General features: G+C 40.6%; 1 pseudogene across 1 annotated transcript in view; it reads right to left on the reverse strand.

The window, feature by feature from the left end:
* LOC110054092 (uncharacterized) overlaps positions 1 to 5,858 on the reverse strand; it is a 6,040-nt pseudogene extending 182 nt beyond the window's left edge. The window contains exons 1-2 of the transcript XR_016204080.1: positions 5,696 to 5,858; positions 1 to 2,326 (exon numbers count right to left, since the gene is read on the reverse strand). The exon at positions 1 to 2,326 is cut by the window's left edge and continues 182 nt beyond it. The product of XR_016204080.1 is annotated as an uncharacterized LOC110054092 (transcript). The remainder of the gene's footprint in view (positions 2,327 to 5,695) is intronic.
* Between the last annotated feature and the right edge of the window lie 1,579 nt (positions 5,859 to 7,437).

A 7,437-nucleotide genomic window follows, 5' to 3' on the forward strand; every position in this document is an offset into this window, starting at 1 on the left:
CTGATAGATATGAATTACTTGAATCTATAAGAGTTAACATTACAACCTGTTTCATTGTTCTTCTCAGAGCTTTCCAGTGTGGCAAAGTTCAAGATTGGGTTAATCAATTAATTTATTAATTAATCAAAGTCTGTTCCATTATCCCGTCAAGATCGAACGAAAATAAAATAAGATGTTTTCAGGAATTCGAACAAAACTCTGTTGTTCTATTCCTCTACACATCTCCGCCGAGAGAACTATGTTAAAATATTAAGCAAAAAGGTTTGACAAAAAATAAAACTGAAATCATAAACGACAACGACAAAACAAGACTAACATGTTCTGAAACTTGACTCAGAAAAATTACCATACTGACAACGTAAGTTGAGAGTATTTTCTCAGGCCTGCACTGATCCTTCGACGCAGTCGATGTTCCTGTATGAAGAACCAGAACAGGAGCAGTCGTTCCAGCAGCGTCGCCACAACCACCAACCGCGACAGCGTCGGTTACATTGGTAATCCACACCCCATGCATCGGCCATATTTTGCCCGCTTAGACCGCTCACAGAACACGTGGCCAACTCATACAAGGTAGAACAGGCAGCTGTTGGCTGGTTGCGCCATGGACATAATTCACCGGATAGGCAGAAGCGCTTTGCACCGCCAAAGCAGTAGATCTCCAGGCTGTCCCCACCTGTAGTAGTGCCGTAATCATTCATGCAACCGTCATGAATCGTCTGGATCAGTCCCTGACCTGAGCAAGCAATCTTATTTGACTGGAATGGAGGGGGAGCGTTTAGCGAGCAGGCCATTGATGTTGGACAGTTCTAACGTCAGGAGCTTGATCGACGAGCCACCGTAGAGGCCTGTTATCATATGCGCGGCTACCACACCTGCCTCTGCCCCACTAAGAACTCCAGGCGATGGCAGCAAGTCCCGGATGAGAGAACGTGCCTGGCTGTTGACGATACCTGGAACTGCCTGCGCCAAGTCAGGGTAAATTCGCCTGATGACTTTTTCTAAAACGCGATCGAAGAGAAAGCCTATTAGGAATCCTCCAGGGCCAAACAACGCGCCGATCATTCCGATACTTGATGAAACGTTGTCAAGGCCGCCAATGTCAGCATTTGTCCCCATATCGACATGAGTCAGGTCGAAGCTGTAATGGAGATCAGAGCCATGCGGTTTTAAAGTTACAGTTATCTCAACCACGGGAGTGAGATGAAGGGAAATGTAGTCATCCTTGCGTACGTTGAGGAAGCACCAGAACCAAATACAAGCTCTTGCGTAAAAATAAACATGCACCCGAGATTGCACCACGTCCCTGCACTGTTGGTTAAGAGAGAAGTCGGCTTCGAGCTTGACTTTGTATCCATCTTGGAACACCGAGCTAACGGGGGGCACGATAGCGGTTACATGTATGTCGGGAAGTGTGCTCAACAAGGCTTCAAAGTTTGACACGCGGGCGTCATACCTTAAGCCCAGCCAGGGAGACTTGTTGTCAGAGAAGAGGTGGGGCACCTTGACGTAGGGGCCTCCCTTCCAGGAATTCTTAAGGGTCTCTCCAAATGCACCACCAAGAATGGAGTCTGAAGATGTGTCTCGCCGGCGCCTTACCCCGTGGGTCTTTTTCGAGTCCTTTTCGAAGAATGTGTTAGGTTGAATGTTCCTCCTGGACTTCTTGGACTGCTGGTAATGTTTGCTAAAAGCGTTTGCTGGCAGCTCGGTCACCTCTAGGGTCAAACCACTGAAGCTGATGGTGGCATGTGTGGCGTTGGTCTTATTCACTGCATGCCTTTGCGCTTCTCCGTTGCAGTCACGAGCTCGGAGATGTTTCGTGTACAGTGCCAATGCCAAGCGAGCTGGGTCAAGGACGTCAGTCTCGTTAGTAAAGATTTCTCCGTCCTCATCCACCTCAAAACTGAACATGACGTCCTCCATTATGCAATCTTCTTCTGTGACGTTGTCTTGCATCACCATGGTACAGCCAATCTGGGTGAAATCGCAGCGAACCAGTGATTCGTTGAGTTCGGCGTGCTCCTTGCACTGCAGCTCATAATCAATGACTGCTTTCTGTGGCCCTTCTGTTGTGTTGCCCCTGGCAATCATGCGACCCACGTGGAAACCGACAAGGGAAACCACATCGACCTCTTTGGTGTCACTCTCCCGAGATGCAGTCGACGAATCTGCAGAGGTATTGCGGTGGGGCTTCAAGCCCATAAATACCACACTGAGCGCCAAGGCAATGAGTGCAGCGACAATGACAGCTATTATGATCCATTTCATGCGCTTGGACATCAACTTATTGCTCTTTAGCTTTTCAGTGGAGCCTTTTTCCATATTTTCTCTGCAATAAATTTCGCAGATAGCATGTTAAGGGTGACCGTGAGTAAAAAACTATCTTTTAGCCCGATACATACAGTATGAGCGGCTAATCCGTTTAGGGGTATTTATGTAGGGGTATTTATAAGAAAGCGACCCATTGTAAATATAGCTATATATATTGGTCGCGAACTTTGTATGGGACTTGTAAGAATAAGAATTCTTTATTAAGTCAGTGCCAAAAGAAACATGCCCAGAGTCATACGTATGGACTTACAATTTCATATAACTAACTGTTAACTTGTAAAATAATGGGTAATTTTATTTACTCTTTTCAAGAACTTCAGTCGGTTCTTAGGATGGTAGATATGAATACATTAGAACACAATTGTGTGAAACAATAGCTTTTAGATATGTGTAGTTCGTTTTACACGCATTTAGTTTTTAGCTTGTCAAACACACTAATCATTGGGGTACTGGGTAACCAACCCCCGTGGATTTGACGTTAAATAATAAGCACTTAATGACTGGTCCCAAGGGAAACAGTGAGTTTTGTTTCCCCGAGAGCCTCAGTGTTCCCTGAGGCGCCTCAGGGAACACTGAGGGTCTCGGGGAAACAAAACTCACTGTTTCCCTTGGGGCCAGTCATTGGGTGTTTTGTTATACCTCCCAACTCAAAAATAGAAGAAACTGCGAAGAAATCGTTTGCTTGACGCCGGCTGGCTCACAAATTTGCCACGGTTTCAATGAGCACGACCTGTTCACGTGCGAGTCAAAGTTCAAGTTGTTGTTTCCCAAGGGAGTTAGTGAGTTTTGTTCGCCCTAAGGAGTTAGTGAGTTTTGACCCACGACACGTGACACGTTCTCCTCCAATCGGAACACGTATTTGAGTTGGGAGGTCTAACAAATCATTTTATCTTATCTTACCGGAGGGAAAGTCTCTGGTCCCCAGAGGGGGGGGGGGGGGGGGGGACGACTCCCAGAAAAATTGGGTGAAAAACCATACCCTTTGGGGCTGCACATACTTATATAGCCCATACAAAGGAGTATCCCCCGGGCTCTGGCCGCAATACCAAAGAAGTGCTTTGTGGTTTCAGGTTTACTAGTAATCATAAAACTATCAGTAATCGTAGATTAAAGAGTACGGTCGAGCATTAGTAGGTTTGGCATGTTAAAATAGCAATGTACGATAGGTTTTGCATTGTACCGTAAAGCCTCGTGGTTTATTTTTGTTGAAGCGCGCACTGTGCCAGATGTCGTATACATTTCGTGAAGACATCGATAAATCTTAGCTGCAAGGTTTTTTAAATACCAAATACTCTGACTTCAAACCTTAAATACGCAGCTTAGGTGGCTTACTACAGTTTTGATGGATTATAACAGCCCAACTTCTAATTCTTTTGAAAAATGTTCTAAGATGTTTTTCTTTTTCTCTATTTACTGTTTACTTAAGTCTTTTACCATTCTATGTGAAACTTGTACAATTAAACGTCAACAAATTGCCAAAATGAACGACCGATACCTACGGAGAGACTGGGCACTAGTAGGTTAAAAAATTACGTTTTTCTCAAAATCTACCCGTATGACCCCACCTCAAAATTTCAGGAATAAGAAATTGGCTCTGATTTCACATTCATGCAAAGTAGAATAAAAATCTTTAAGACAAATTTTGAACTATTTTTGATTTCACATTTTCTTAGTTTGCGAAAAATCTATCTTACAGATCTTTATTTTACTTTGCATGAATGTTAAATCAGAGCCAATTTCTTATTCCTGAAATTTTGAGGTGGGGTCATACGGGTAGATTTTAAGAAAAACGTGATCCATATGGGAAAAACGTGATCCATATTAAGTCTTTTATATGGGGTATTTATTATTATTATTATTATTATTATTATTATTATTAATTGTTCAAGTTTCACATAGAATGGTAAAAGACTTAAGTAAACAGTAAAAAGAGAAACGAAAAACACCTTGGAACATTTTTCAAAAGAGTTAGAAGTTGGGCTGTTATGATCCATCAAAACTGTAGTAGGCCCTCTTGACCTGTTACAGTCCACAATAAGCTTCCTCGACATTCGAAAGAAAGTGCATGCACGAAAATGGAGATGACGTCATTCACCCCGGAAGAATTTTTTGGGGGGGCCAAATTGGTGTCCATAGATGGATAACTAAAAATTCAATAGATCGTTTTCACTGTCACGCAATAAAAAAATAAATCGAAAACCATCCAGTGGAAAAAGCTATGAAATTATGATGTTATAGAAGATAACTAAATAAGCCACTTCTCCAAGTTTTAGGCCTGTGCGTTTCCCCAAATTTCAGATATTCGTCGAAATGTTTCGCCGATATTTACAGAGCCCAGTATGAAAACGCCATGTTGGTGTACCTCCGTGGTACACCAATATGGCGGCCGGAAAATGGTGTAAACATCTGGAACTTACTTTGGCTATCTAGGCGACTCATTATCAGTACTGATCAAACAAGCATTTACATAAGCACTTTTCCTAATGCTTCAACTTCTAAAAAGGCTCAAAATCATGGGATAAGTATATATTTTTCGACAAACTCGATCATAGCCTTGTGTCACGCATCTCCATAACCCTGAAATTCAAAATGCTCTGGATTCCCAACGAAGCACGCTATTGAGCTGTAAAATCGTAAACAGATATAAATATACCGCCTCTTGTGCCTGATGAGGACAAAAACTTTGGTGGCTCTTTCGTTTTGGATTTTAGAAAGTGATGACGTTACGTGAAAACGATCTATTTTTCCGATTTCCCGAAAAGAAATGTGTTCTCTTGAACGCAAAAACCACTCATCGCGATCTTTAACACCAGTTGCCATTAACAATGCATTTGTATCAATAGTTCTATGGAATATTCTATGTTGAAAGCTTCCTAGCTTACCAGCACTAGTTAGTAATGGACTCCTGCACAAAGAATACTGTAAAAGGTAGTCCATTCTCCCACTAGGCACCGAAGATGTTTATTTCATTTACCCTGGACGTTAGTTGGCTGTACGGCACTGAACTGACTTTTTCAATATATCATAAGTGAAACTGCACATACTTTTTGTAATAACAATCTAATTGTTAATTGGTGTTTGCAGCTTTTCGTGTGACCTGAATAGTACATCTGCATGAGATTCATTCCTTTTCAGAATTGTTGATAAACCTTTCTTACTGAACAGTATGCTGAAGTTTTTTTCACATTAAATTTCATCCGAGTACAAAAGAATTGCGGAAAACAGTGGCTAAACGTGTATAAACTGAACTACGCATAGTGTAAATATGACAGTCGAAATACGTAAATGGTTTTGTCCAGAGGCGAACACTTGTTCCTTATTCATATTACTGCATGCGTGATGGCAATCAGTGTATTTCGTTCTTTACCTGCTGGTGTATAAATGTAGGCTTCGTCTTCACTTCTTGAGAATCTTGAGAGAGACTCCGAAATATGGTAATTGCTGTGCTTAGTGTAGACATTTTATAGGCTGCATTGCCAGTTTCGGTTTCGTTTCAGCGCAAAACGACGTCCAGTTTAGCACTTAAGTAAGCGCACAATTGCGATTGCAATTGTGTGCTTTGTTTTCCAAAAATCTCTTATTCATTTATTCCGAAGGGAAAAACACCTGGTAGTGGAAACATTTTTTGGCTGTATCGTCAGTTTCGGTTTCGTTTCAGTACAAGAACGACGTCCGTTTCAGCACTAAAGACGGTAAACGTCCCTTTTTAGAGACTCGCACATGCAGTTTGCATTCAGTTCTTTGTTTGCTTTGTTTTCTAAAAATATCTTGTTCATTTATTCCACAGAGAAAAAAATCCTGGCGATGGAAACATTCTTGCGATGATTTCTGTTTTCAAAACCTGTTTTTTCTTTTTCTTCAGTTTATCCCTGGACCTAAGCTAAGATCTTTGTTGCTATAACAAGCGAGTATAAGGTAAAGAGTTAAACGGCTGGTAGACCCTTATTGGATAACAACAGTGACGGCCGTCGACTAAAAGGCTCTAACATATTCCGTAAAGACGAGACTTTCGAAAGGTCATAAAGGCTCAATATTTGAAGTCTTTCGAAGCCTGATGTATAGTAATCTGCCTATCTTACGACAAATAGGATTGTGTAATAGATATGTGCTTATTCTGCATTTTCGTAAATAGGCAATGCAGAAGTATCTAACAAGCGCTCAACCGTGAATGTGATAATTATTCATGATTGTACATGCAGTAATTGCAAAATCGGTGGAAGTCAACAATCCTGACAATCTCTAATTTGAAAGTGAAGAATGATCATCGCAGTAAATTTTCCAATTTAAGCAATTGGAAAGAAGAAGCCTGAAAAAATCAGGACTTCAACGGGATTCGAATCCGTGACCTCCGCGATACCGGTGCGATGCTCTACCAACTGAGCTATGAAGCCACACATTGGGAGCGAGGTCAATTTATTGAGTTCATATCTTCCCGTGAGGAGTGAAATGATGTGAAGTTTATATGAAATAATTCATATATGAACTGTGGTTGTAGATGAAAGTGAAGAATGATCATCGCAGTAAATTTTCCAATTTAAGCAATTGGAAAGAAGCCTGAAAACTTTCATCTACAACCGCAGTTCATATATGAATTATTTCATATAAACTTCACATAATCTCTAATTTGTTTCCCTACTTATCGTTTTAAGTTCAGTTGTCAGTTTGTGAATCTTGAAAATAGTCTTGGTAGTAAACGTTGCTAATTCAACTGGGCATTCGTTACAATAAGCCTGTACCGGAATCTTCTCATTGTAAATCCTTTATTATCCAAGAGGAAAAAAACATCTCAAAACAAGTTTTAAGATGAAAGAACAAACAAGTTTTGAAAAAAACCACAAGTAGTAGAGAAGTAATTATTTATCGTTATTCGCAGTAGTTAGAATTCTATTACAAAAATGTTTTTATAATTCAGGCTAGAATTCTACAAAGTCATTAGATTAATATAATGATCGAATTGTTAAAATAGTACTGTAACCAGGATAAGACATATTGGAATAAAAACGTTCTCTGGTTAAAAATATATTTAAAACATAAGCTTTCGGCTATCAGTCTATAGCCTTTAACGAATATTCGTTAAAGGCTAGACTGATAGCCGAAAGCTTATGTTTT

The sequence above is a fragment of the Orbicella faveolata genome, unplaced genomic scaffold, assembly GCF_042242905.1.
Source record: "Orbicella faveolata isolate gen_17 unplaced genomic scaffold, um_ofav_v1 contig_1, whole genome shotgun sequence".
Lineage (NCBI taxonomy): Eukaryota > Metazoa > Cnidaria > Anthozoa > Scleractinia > Merulinidae > Orbicella > Orbicella faveolata.